Below are 14,364 nucleotides of genomic sequence, written 5' to 3' on the forward strand. Positions count from 1 at the left end.
GACTGTGTGACAAGGAGAGAGCCCTGAGCAAACAGAGCCCCAGGGAGCTGGCTGTGAGCTGCCGAAACAATTCACCCAACACAGTGCACTCCTGGATGAGATTTGGGTGTCCTCAGAAAGAAGGGCATGAGGAAGAAAGTTGCAAGACTTTATTATAAGCATCACAGCCTCTTTACACCTCAGACTCAAAAGCTAGTAGAGGTTTGTTTAGAAAACTCTCCCTGCAAGTAAACTTTAACGGGTTTGCATTCCTCAGACTCATGAAGGAGATAAAAGGGCTTGGTTTGTTTTTTCTCAGTTCTTAATTCTCAGAATTAGGCTACTTAATTTATTAAAAAGAGGGATTGTCTCTATTTTAGAAAAAGGTGGAAGTCACTTTAGATGGTGAGAGCTTTTTAACAGGATTGGGTTGCTCAGTCCTGCCAAGAAGGAAGATCCTCTGCTATGTTATCAAAGCACAAACTGAGGCTGCTAGGGAAAATTTGAAACTGAAGTACAAGGTATGAAGAATGTACTATGTTTCCAGGCTACAGTGAGTTAAATTTCATATTTAGGAGCAGTAGCTGACTTTAATTCAGCAGTAGCTGAGGGATGTAGCTGTGATAAGCTATAGGCAGCCACAGGTTTGCCTTGCCTGTTCACTGGCCTGAGGCACCCTGAAACCAGGTAGGTTCAACAGTGCATCAGTGCATATTTTTGCAGGAGCCTTTTGAAAAACAAGGCATGGTAGGTGTGAGGGCACAGCGTCATAACATCAAGACAAGCAGCTTCTGGGACAATCCTGGAGTACACAATAATTAAAAGTATGGGAAAGTTACATTTACATTTGCTGATGCCAAATCATGTAAATATGTTCACTTTCCATTACTGGACATGACCACTGACTCTAAAAAAAATCCTGCTAATTTGAACTGTGTAAATTCTTAGAGTCCAAAAAGCAGCCAGACCATTATGCCTTAAGTAGGCGTGAAGTCCTTGTTTCCATCTCTTGAACTCCCCTCATTTATGTTTTTAGAAGTTGAACTTTAGTTGAAAATAAAACTTTTGTGTGTGTGTGTGTTTCAGATATGACCAGTGCTGGAATATAGCTGTTGTCATACTGCAGAAATGCTTTGAAACAATGAAAATGTGTTCTAGGTTTCACTCACACGAGCTGGTTTGTTGTCTCAGCAAACTGGAACATGAGCCTGAATATACTGAGCCTTGAGAAAAAATGATAGTAAGTTTTGCTCTCCAAGGAGAGCTCCTTGTTAAAGTATCCCCACCACATCCTAGGGAGTACTATCGCTGTGGTTGTTCCTTTTATAGCTAATGGAAAAGAACAGCTACCTCTAGAGAATCATTAATCTCATCATAAGATAGAACAGATTAATATCCCTGGAGGAACCTATTTTTCTTCATTAAGTATAAAGGGATCCCAAAATGCCTGGCTCAAGATTTTAGATGTCTAACTTTCAGATATTAAATTACAGCCGATTAAGTCAATCACATGCTGTCCCTTAGCAGAATGTCCCTCCACAACCAGTCAACTCAGTCAATGAAGAGAGGCTGAAAAGAGATAATAATTCCTGAATATTCCCTGAACTTCCTCACACATTTGAAGTAATTGTTATTCACAGCATACAAGCAGGGAGTAACACGTGTCCTCAGGGACTCTTGACACAAACTCTTACCTCTTTTTAGCACTCCTTTATTTCAATTCTTACAATACTAACTGATATATGCCAAAGGGAAGTGTCAGAAAGGGTATCTGTTACTGCATCTAGTGGCTAGCATCTGGATAGCAGTACACCTGAAAACAGTATTTTTCTCATCATTATAAGAAAACCCCAAACAGATACAGTTTTCTGTTGGGTACCAAAATCAGTGTTACCACTAGAAACAGTAAACTTGTCTATTGTTCAGTTGTGGTACATCTGTTTTCTACAGATGTAGAAAACCCGATCTACAGATGTATTAACCAGGTTTCTGGTTAATACATTGTTGCTGTGGTACTTGAAGCAATTCACCACAATTTTGCTGTTATGTTCATAAGATTTCCATTTTCAAAAACCAATTGTAATCAAATGTTCTATGTGCTTTCACACAGAAATATGCTTTAAACTTAAATAAAACCCATATGGTTTCAAATACATGCTAAGCTATAGAAATGTGGTGACTGCTCAAATGCTACGTAGTACTACTCTTTGTATACTATATAAAAGGGAATACATATTTCTGCTCATAGAAAACTTCACTCTGTGTATTATTTGAAGATATTAAAGTATCCTTATTATGAAAGCAAAGAAAGAAACAAGCTCTAATCTTCCATATTGAGAGGATTATGCTTTAAACGACTACTACTTTTTAATCCTTAGAACAACCAAAACCCTCTTTCTCCTTGTTAAACATTAAATTACTCCTTTTTTTCCTGGGTTGTTTTTTTTTTTTGTTTGTTTGCTTGTTTGTTTGTATATATATAAACACACACACATGAGCACAGAGGATCTGTCCGTCTGACTACCTGTAGATATATGTATGTATATATATTAGCCTAATTAGTTCCAAAAGGGCAATTACAGGTCATTTAATATTAAAATGGAGAGGATTCTAACATACTCATGTGAATTTCTCATTGTCAGTAGAGATTTTTGTCACAGTTGTATGGTAGGATATATAAGTCCATTCAAAGATAGGAAAAGGAAAGAAAATCCACTTTCTGGAAACCTTGAAAACTTGCACAATATTGTGGAACCTTCCTGCATATGTTAAAACTGCATCTGGGTATACTTGCTAATAAGACTGGAACATTTGCAGGAGGGTACAAAGACCTATGGGCTTCAACAGCAGTACAGGAGAAACAGAAAGAACAGCTTCTGAAAAATGTCATCAATGTATTATGTATAAAATAGATCTGTACTCCAGTGTCAGCCATGCATGACTTTTTGTTCTTCTGCTATCTTTACTTAGCATAGGCAAGTAATGTTAATTTGTTTTTCTGGAGCTTCTCTTAAAAGCAACAGCTTTTTTTTTTTTTTAAAATAATATTCCAAGTAACTTTTGAGAAAATACGAAACTAGACCAGAGAGTTTTTGAGTTTATGAGTAAAACTTTCCTGGGACAGCACAGTTTGGAAAAGCTGATCATTTTTTGCTGGCAGTCTTCATAATAAACACAGCAGGAGGCATCTGATGGGGACAGTAATAATGTAGTCTTGGCAATTAATCTGGAACATCTTAAGGTGACTCTACATTACTTCAGCTGAAAGCTACTGTCCTGAATCTGTGACCCTAAAACAAGTTGTGTGATTACTCTAAATCCATTTCAGTGCAGTCACAGTGTTAGTATAAGTCACTGCTGAATGTAATTTCAGATTACTTGGATTTGGTTTATGTATTATCTGATAAACCAGTCTTTATAATGCAGAATTACATTCATAAGGGGAAGATAGTGATGAAATTTTAAAGTTATTCATTGATTTCATTTAATTGAGGTATTGGAGTGAAGATTTCATTTTGTTTGCAGATATCTTCTATAAATTTAAAATGTTGCCTCTATAGTCAGCAGGGAGAGACAGACCCACACTGGATTTGTCATGATTCATGCCCATTGAAGTGTTTACCACTATGTATGACTATTTTAAAAAGTAAAAATTTTATTATCTAAAATTTTGCAGATACTTTATTTTTTTTAATTAAGGAAAATGAATAAAGTGTTGCCTTAAGTACTGTAGAGCTTTTATTCAGCCATTCACTGTGTCTGTAGGAATAAAACATGACACTGTGTGAAACTATTCTTCATGATATAAATTCCTGATACTATACTAAACTTTCTTGTTTAATAGAATCACTCCATAAGGGATACAATGCATAAATGAAGGAGTAAAATTCTGTGCTAGTATGAAGTAAGTTACATTACATATTCATAAAGTTGTTCTGGCTGTAAAGATCTATATGCCTCTTACAATACCTGTCCATTTGTAAATTAGTAGGGCTGACTAAGCAGATCAATGTTCTGTTACATATGTGGCTGCTGTTACATATGTTTTGTTTTTATCAGAATATATATGCTAGTGAATCTAGCTTCATGCAGACTGATGGTACCCCTGGTATGGAGCTCTGCAGAAGCAGCAGAAGATCATCTGCTGACCTTTCTGCCACTTGTGACGATCAAATGAAAATTTTTTGAGATGCTGCCACAGATGCAGGAAGAAAAATGTGTTGTATGTTACATAAGGTGTAATTTCTACATCTTCGATCAAGGAATATTATGCTACCTATCCAAGGTAGATACTTCTGTGGGTGTACGTGTATAGGTGTGCAGTCTGTCCGTCTAACAGGATGGGGTTTGTCTTTAAAGTTTTCAGCAACTAAGTCAACATTACTAGGGAAAACATATCCTTAAAATAGCAACAACTTAACAAAACTCTTTCATCTCTTTTAAGCATTGACCAGACCCTTGTCCTGTGAGCACGGCAACTGCTCATAGGTTGCTGCATTGAAACAATACTTCTCTGGGATCATTTGAAATAATTGTGATCCATCATATTTCAACTTCATGAAAAGAATAACAGTACTATTGGTACTGTTTTGGCCTCAAGAGGTGCCTAAAGATCTCTCAGCACTCTGCTAAGTTATCTGCAAAAATGAGTTTTGAGTGGCTTTGTTCTGTTACAAATCAGAACTGGTACATATACAAGCTGATTTGCTGGCCCTCCTTTTGAAACTGCTGAACTGACACCAGAACAGGCAAGTGATCAGACAGGAGATGTGCAGGCTGCAGAATTAAAAATTTAATAGTTCGAAAATGGTGAAAGAAGGAAAGAGGCATTTGAAAGAGAAAGAAGGCAGATAAACTTAGCTTTCAAACAGACATTTTGCCTTTCTAAAATTACCCTTTCTCTACTTAACAGGAACATCTACTTAACATTTACTATTTTGCAGAATACTGTGTTTGATCTTAAAATCATAGAAATAAATTTAATATTCACAGTACTATATGTCACAACAATAAAAGGATGTTTTGTCATTACTGTCCAAGATGCATTTACAGTGCCCATTAGCATTATCATCTCAGAAAATCAGGCTATTTCCTTGAAAACCTATATGTGGTTTGATAACGCTTACCCTTAGGCAAAGAGGTTAAAAAAACCAAAACCAAAACCAAACAAACAAACAAAAAAAACCCCAAAACAAACAAACAAAAAAACCCAAAAGTTCTTTATTTTGTTATGAGAAGAGTTATGATGCATTCTGAAAAGCTTTAGAGTGAAAAAATTAAAATATATTCTGTGGAGAAATTATTTAAAATACTTCATATGTACTTCATTAAAAATTAAATAAATCTGTATTAATACATATGAAATACATATCTTACTTTTATGGCCATCACAGTCAAATATGAATTCCATGTCTCTGTATGCAAAGTCTAAGCAGAAATGATAGTGAATGCATGGTATACTTTACTCCTTTGTGTGGGATGCTTGGATGTTAAGAAACCTGAATGTCTGGGAGTCTCACAATTGCTACTCCAAGGTACTAACAGAAAGGCAAAATAAAGTTCCCTGGTAAGTCTTTTGTTGTCCATGACAACATACTGTAAGTTATTTAAATGTTTAAAGAAAACTGAATAGAAATGAGAAATTTTAATACAAAACTTTGCTGGAACCTAATGGATTAATTTCAAGAAGATATTATTGAATAATTATATTAAGCAACTTTCAGGTATGTTTTCCTGAGATTTTATGTATACAAGTACATAAATGTGTTAACACATTTTTATACTTCCATTTCAAATGAATGTATTTAAATGTGGTCTGTAGACAAAAAACTGGAAAAAACAAACCATGGAATTGAGCAATAGGGAAGTATTATATTGCTAAAATGATCTTTGCAACATGTCAAGTCAACAAAAAAAAAAAAAAAAAAAAAGAGTATTTCCACATCACCCAAAAGAAAAACAATAGCAATAAGAAACAAAATTAGTCGTGAAACTGAGAAATATAAGCAAACAGAGAAAAAAAAAAGTACGTGAGTTAAGAGGTAGGTGTGAGATATCAATCCCACTATATGAGTGGGAAAAAAAATCACTTGTGGAAATGCAGATTATACTGAATTTATGCACTGCCAAGCAACATTTGAATATTAATTTAGAAAGGAATCAAGGAAGCTTCTCCAACTCTAGAAAGATACATAGATAAATGAAATTTATCTAAGTACAGCATGGCACCCACATCTTAAAACATCTTCGGAGAAATGAAGGACCTGGTAAATAATTAGGGTCTGTTCTTAATGTGACTGTCACAGTGAGATCATTGAGAAATATATTTAGGATGGCTGTAGGATCAGGCTAACAAAACACTGAGCACAGGGAACTTATGAATCTTTAAAAGATGCATGCTTTCTCTCTCCAGAAAATCACTTATAACACTGATGAAGTAAAATGCTAAGTTTTCACTGTAAGTAACTTAATGACATAAGTAATGTAATTCTGAGTAATTTTTAATTATTATATTTCACAACCCGTGTATGACGATGCCTTATTACATGGGAAAAACAGCTATATATCCATCATCTTGTTTGCTGAAGGCACTTGTATGAATGTATGGATACAGTTCCAGACTTTATAAGCTGTGGTCAAATCTAATAGAAGGCTTTGAAATTCCCACTGCTGGTATTATCATTCAAAGAAAACTAGAGAATGCCTATGAATTCCAAGAACCTATGCATAACATATTACAAATCAGGTCTTATGGCTATGGTCAGACACAAAGGTGAACTGAACCTGCCTTATTAATTAACAAGATTAATATTTTAGATGTTTACAATGGAAATAGATAAATTTAGGTGCAGAGATCCAAATAAGTGATACAGAAAGTTTTCATTTCAGTCATTATGTAGTCTAAAAATTATTTGCATTTTAAATTGTGTGCTATTTATTTGGACTGATAAATCAACAGATATCTATACTGCACCCAGGCTATTGAGTTCTAGATTGTCCCACAGGAGTTGTCTTGTTATCCATTAAACAAAAATTTAAATCAGAAAAAAGCAAGCTGTTTTTCACCAAAACACATAAATAACATTGCCTAGCAAGAAGGCAATTCATTGTTGTTTCCTCTTCTCTACATCACTATTCAAACCAGTGACTAATACGACATGGGTAAAGACAAGACTGAAAACTCTGGGGGTAGTGACTAGAAACCTGTTTGGTTTGGGTTTTTTTCCCCAGTCTTGCATGCTCCAGGGTAATGTTTCTTCATGACTAATCTCCATGTGACTCTACCAATTTTTCAGATTCTTATGCAGTGATCCATATATAGAAAAATGGATAACTTTCCTTTTCATACTGCAAGATAAAATCTTAAATCCCGGTAAACTGAAATCAGTCCAGGCTTCCTATTTCTGAAGTAAAATCTCTAAGCATACAAAGAAACAAATATGTACCTTCATATGTGTTTTGTGCCATATTTTGAAAGAAAAATGAATCGTGCTCAGTTAATTTTCTAACCAGAAGGGTATCATGTATGGACATAGGTATTAGACGTTCTGGTATGAGTCAAATACTGAATTTCAAATACAGAAATTTGGATTTATGTGAGCAGTTCAGGAGCTAACTTCACCCCTTCCAACCATCTCTAAAGCCTAGAACCACCTCTAAAGACTAGACAACTAACTTTTTGGTAGAGAGATGCTTTGCCGGATATAACATATTACCTCAGTACTAGTAAACTCCAATGAATGCTACCTGTTCAGATGTGCTACTGGTATTACAGACAACATTTCCACCTAGAGTTTCCCATTTCTGCATACATCTGTTCTGTTCATGTTAATCAACTATTCAAATAAGTGTTATGTATATTTTAATTTAAGAAAATAATTTTAATTATGTGAAAACTCTGCTGTCCATACCAACAGTATCTTTGAATACTTTGAATACTGTGATACTTTGATACTTTAGAAAGTATCTTTTTATGCTGAAAGTTGAATTAAGATCTGCTAGGTGACAATAGCAAGTTGATAACCAAATAGATGTTTAACCAGAGTGTTCTTAAAGAAGAAAATCTTTCAGAAACAACCTGAAACCTAGTGAAATACATTAAGATTCCACCAGTTCCCCTAACTAGATTCCACTAATATAGACTCAAACATGAGAGAAGAGAGTATTATAAGAACAAGCTACCTATTTGACAGTTTTCAAGTACTTTCATTTTGTAAACGATGCTAACTTAGCATTTATTAAGTTATAACTGATTTTTATGGCTATTTTTACAAACTTATCCCCTATGATATATGCAAAAAAATAGTAAAATATTATTATTTAAACATATTTTTTCTTCTAGACCATTAGAAGTCATCAGCTACAGTATTTGTAGAATTATTAGTACATATCATGCAGTCACCATATAACCCCTCTTATTCTAATAGTGTGTGCTATGATTCTGGCCATGGTTTTACTTTCATACAACACCCAATGCCTCCTGCTTTAATTTGGGAACCTTAATATATTTTTAAATTCTCTTTTACACCTCTTCTTTCCTCAATCTTAACAAGGTTCTAGTTCATACTGAAGTGCAGTCACACTCTAAATTGTAGTCCATATTGTTATTTTTCCACATGGTTATTCTGCACTTGTAAATTAAGTACTCCATCCTTTGGAATTTCAGAGACATCAAGGTTTTATCGTTGCTTTTCCTTCTTATAAAGAATGATCTGCAATTTTCATTTGATGGCAACTTCCATGTAACATGCATCATATTATCCAGGGCAATTTGTGATCATAGAATTATAGCATATGCCAAGTTGGAAGGGGCCCATCAGGATCATCCATTCCAGCTCCTGTCCCTGGGTAGGCCCTGCCCTCAGAATCACACCATGTGCCTGAGACCATCAGCCAAACACTACTTGAACTCAGGCAGTCTTGGTGCTGTGGCCACTGTGATGTTGTAGTACAAAGCTAATAGAATATAGATGCTGCAAATTTTAGTTTATTTATACTTTGGAAATATAGCAAAACAAATAGCTAAAAATTCTCAATCACTTCTATAAAGGTGTTGGTCTTCCTTAGTTTGCCTTTTTGTTTTTAAATTTTTTCCTTGTAAGTATCACAAATAAAAATTTGTACATTGATTTATCCATATTTATCCATATGGTCTAAGGTTTTACAATAAAACTGGGTAGTTATATATAGCAGTCATTTCAGAATGCATATGCTAATGACATTCTGATTAATAAAAAGAGTATTTCTCTAGGACAGTTATCACAATATAAATAAAAAATCTTGTTAATAGGATAATTTATTCATTAGTGAGCATTTTCAAATTAAAAATATAATATTAATAATTATGTGTAAGCAATTAACATATTTAGATTTATAGTTATGTGATGAAAAATACTTACGTATTTAACACCACTTCAATGGAACCAGTGTAAATTGCATTTAAAATACACTGAAAACAGATAAAAACCATACTCTTCACACTGTCCAAGTGATTCAAAAGGCAATTTATTGGCTAACAACATTAATTATTCTAAGTATCCACTTCTGTAATTTCTAGTATACTTTGCACATACAAAATACATTTACAGTCTTGCTAGCCACTATTTTTTTCTCAGTCTGTACCATTTAATAGTCTCATTCATTTTTCATTGAAGCGATGGGAGTCTTTAGACTGAGTGCAATGTATACTGTAATAGTCTAGGAAATATAAAGACACATTTGGATTGGGAAACAATAAAGTTTTTAACATAATATACTTATAATCTGTATATATGTATAGTAGACATAATAATATATCTACTGTGAACATTGGAAAGACTGCTAACTTCAATGGTTTCTGAGCTAGCGTTTTAGGTATATGATACCAGTGTACTAGATTCAGATGTTCCAAATCTTGATATTTCTCATACCTCAAAAGTTCTTTGCATATACCTCCGTTAACTGCATAGGGGAACAGACTTATATTACAGTTTTTCCTCTATGAAATACACGTAATAAATAGGATGCATGGTCTTGGGAAGGTTGACAGTGAATTTTGGTATTTGTTACTTTGACAATAGAAAGAGGTACACTCCTCATTCCCCACATCAAAAGCCCACTCTCACACATCTAGAAAATCTGTCTCATTGCACAGGGTATATTATATAAATGTAACCTGTCACTCCATATCAGTAGACATTCAGACTTGTGAAGTCATAAAAACATACTTTCTCATATTTATATAGTGTCACTTTTGGAGTTTATTGAAGAGAAGAGATTATACAAAGCCAAACCAGCTGAAGAAACAAAATTAGAGCTCAGCTATTAGCCCTCCATTTTTGGAAGTGCCAGGTGGACCTTTTAACCTTACATTTCAAAGTGGTGAACAAATTCTTTTGTTTCCTGACATTAAAGAAAATTATTGAGCAAAGCCTTCACATGCTGATTTTTTTTTTTTTGAAAAATCAACATGCTCATTATGGTAGTACTTAGGGTGTTTCTTAATGAAGCATCCTTTCTATTTTAAAGAAATTTATTTGTGTATTGCGTATATGCTTGGGAAAAGCAAAATATAAAAAAAACCCACAACCCAACTTTGATATTATTATGAAGTCTCAGTCCCTGGGAAATTAGAGACAAAAAATTACGAGCCCTGTTGAAACAGCATCAGACAACTCCCTATCATTAGATTTTGTCTGCAGTCATTTGAAGCTGCCAAAGATGCCAGTCAGTCCTAGCTCTGCAGTAGGTTGACCAGTGCAAGAGGTTAAAGCTATTTTCTGTGGAAGCCAATTAAGAGCAAAAATAATTTCTAGAGGGATAAATTACAACGAGATTACTTGGACGTGTGCTTCTTTTCTCCTACACTGTATTGAGCCAAATTCTTTTGAGATTTGTTAAGATCTATTCTCCCATGTTAAGCACAAGTTATGGTTTTTGCACAGAACCAGAAAGACAGGTATCCTCAGCAGACCACTTTGTTCTACTCAAATTCATAATAATGATAGAGCCTCAGGCACTTTATGGCTTCTCTCCTCTCTTTGTTCTCATTTTAACTACAAAAGTAAGAGCATGCATGTACAGCTATACAAATATTTCTCACTGAGCTTATGATGTACTTATATATTGTGCTATTTATGTACTGATATATTTTGTATATATGATGATGTACTGATATATTTTAACTCTGCTCCTAATTCATTTATGCTGAACACCTGAAAGATACCTTTTTTTATAAATAGAATGTATGTATTTTAAAATAAATCCTACTTTTCCCTCCTTTCTGTCCCCAGCTGAAATTTCATCAGAGTTCTAAAATCTTTGATGTTACTTATGGACAATATTTGTTTTATACAAATAATGCTGTCAAATAAAAATCAAGTATTTAATATGCTTTCATAAGGTACAACACTGTTCATATATATTCACATTTCTTTACAAACTAAAAAAAATAACTAGATATGTCTAAATAGACATATCTAAGATGTCTTTCCTAGGTAACTCCCTGTCACTCCTAGTAACCAAGATGTACAGAATTTGTGCTCTTTAATCACTACTCAAGCTCTGATGCCTTTATAATAATTACGTTTATTATCTTGGGATGAAGAGGTTCTAGAGAATTATGTGTCCTGGAGGACCTTTCTGCAAGCAGATCAAATCAAATGGATGTATTCTCATGTTAGGAATCCTGGTAAAGGAGATAATTGAGCTTTTACCATATATCTATTGAGTTATGTCTTTCAGGCTAGGAGTCAGATTTCAAATGTCACAAATTTAAGTGTTACCATCTAGATGGCTACAGATTAAGAGCCTAAAATTACCCAGCCAATATGTATAAGCAGGCATTCCACAATACTGGAAGTCCTCTGGAGCATGCTGGAAGTACCTGCAGGGCTGGCAGGTAAGTCACAGAACCTGCTCGGGAACCAGTAGACTATCATTGAGCATTTCAAACACAGCTATGGACAACTGAAGTTAGCAAGAAAAATAAGATTTTCATTTCCATTTTGGGAAGGTAGTCATGCTTTGACTAGAGGATGTTTTCTTTCTCTGGGCTCAACATGTTATGCAATGAAAAATGAAGTCTCTCTGTCTTAATATTGCTAAGCTGATTTGGTTCTGACGCTAAAATAAACTCCTAGGAAAAATTATTAAGTAAAAATCTAAGAGACTACAAGGAACATAAGAACATAAAGGCGGAATTAGTAAGGAAGTAAAGCCTGGGCTGAAACTGGCATAATTGCTTAAAATTTATTGGTCAAGACTTTCAGTGAAGAAAATTATTTTTGCAGAGATCTATAATCAATTGCTGATAACTTATGTATCTGAATTATCGAGATGTATAAGAATTTAAGTAAATCCTTGCATTTTTTAACCTTAAATGTTGATTAATTATGTCAGTTTTTCCTCAGAACTCAACTTTTCTGAAAAGCACTGAGGTGGTTCCCGTGAGGGTAATATTTCAGCTTATTTCTTTTATTTTATCATGCCTCCCTAGTTTTACATGTGTCACTTCTCAAATTTTAATTGTGTCTGTGTATCACCTCCATTGTATTAGTAAAAAAATTCACTTTGATTCAGTTAAACCCCATACAAGTTTAGAGGGAGACTGGAGAAAATCAGAGGTGTTGTAAAAAAATGAATTAATATAAAAATTCTAACTATTTGATTTAGTAAACTGTGCCTATATTGCCCTATATAGCACAGCTATTTCTCTACCTGAGTGAATGGAATATCCCCAGTTTGTGAGAAAAAGTCCTGTGAAATTTCACAGCCTTCTTACAGTCATATCTACCTGTCTCTCACAATGAATCAATGTTAATCTATTTTTCTATGTTAGAAATTAGGCTTATCTATGAGTGTTGTAAACACATTAAAAGTTGAAAATATCAGAGTATTGGCACTGTCCAGAGAATTGCATCAGCTCCTAACATCTAGAAGTTTCATTTTTAAGGTATATGTAAAACATGGATTAACAAAGTCATGGGAGAATATGAAACCAAGTCCTAGCAAAAGTAATCTAAGCATACCAATAACCCAGCAAACTATAAAATCACTCTGAAAGTGAATATGGTACAGGTTAAAAGGGAAACTGACATTTTCCAATAGAGGAAAAAAAAAATTTTTCATAGATAAAAAAAAAAAATTAGTCCTTAGTCAATTAATTTCTGTTTCTAGAAATTTTCATACTGCTTAGCAGAAAAAAATGTGCTATTTCAGTTAGCTGGAGAAACATTGTGTTATCATCATCAGCCAATATTTATTCAACTTATTTCAAGTTTCTCCTGTGAACAAAGTAAATTAACTACATTTACAAATACTATGAGCAGTAGAGGAACAAATAATGGCGTCTGAAAAGATTTTAAACTGTGGATGACATATTTACTACAAGTATATATACTTTGCAATTCAACTGTGTGGAATTAAAACCTATTCATGCAAAGTATTAGCTGACAGTAGTTGCAGAGTACCAAAAAAGTTTTAATTTAGACAAGTGCATGGAAAATAAGATGTAAGTCATCTGATAAACTAAAGACTCCAACAATTTTTTCATTGTATTTGTCCAGACAACAGTAATGTTAGAAAAAATGTTCTGAGATAAATATTCTTGAGTGATATATTTGATACAAAATAAAATTAAATTGCACCTAGACCTGTTGGTCTCTGTCCTAAGAAACAGTTAGTATAACGACACTTAAACCTAGCAATACAATATCCTGACAACATAAAATACATCTCTAGACTTTTTCACTTTAGTGTTTTGATAATTTGAGGCTCTGTGACCAATGAGAGCACATCATATTTACTATTTGTTACATATGGATAAAGTAGAAAAATGGAAAAGAAAAAACCAAACCCACAGAATTTTCTTACAATACTGGGTTCATCAAGTGATCTGAACACAGATCTGCTTATTGAAGTATGTGCATCTGAATTTTCACATTACTCAAAAATCTAAAAACACCGCCCACCTTTATTTTTGACCCAGAAAAATATAAGTCAGTCCTTCACAAAAGAATTACTTCTTTTACGGTAAAAAAAGAGTATGTGAATCATTATTTAACTGTCCTGTGGTTAAGAAACTGTCCTGTCAGCAGAAATAGTTTTGAGTCAAGGAAACAAAGTTGTTCTATCACTTATGAAAGAATTCAAGTGTAAATACAAACCAAAATATTCTAAATTATTTTAATGTGTTGCAGATTTCAGATAGAAAGAGACTCTTAGAAAACTCTGCGTGGGTTTTCCTGGAAATTAGCATGTTTGTAGAAACACCATCCATACTTAAGTGTAAGGTTCCCACAGCTTAACCACAGAGGGTTTTTTTAACAAGTATATCTAGTAGTTAGAACAGCCAGCATTTGCCCACTTCCACTCACAATCACAACCACAGATACCTGTTAATTTTTT

Source organism: Heliangelus exortis, chromosome 1, assembly GCF_036169615.1.
Source record: "Heliangelus exortis chromosome 1, bHelExo1.hap1, whole genome shotgun sequence".
NCBI classification, from domain to species: Eukaryota; Metazoa; Chordata; class Aves; order Apodiformes; family Trochilidae; genus Heliangelus; species Heliangelus exortis.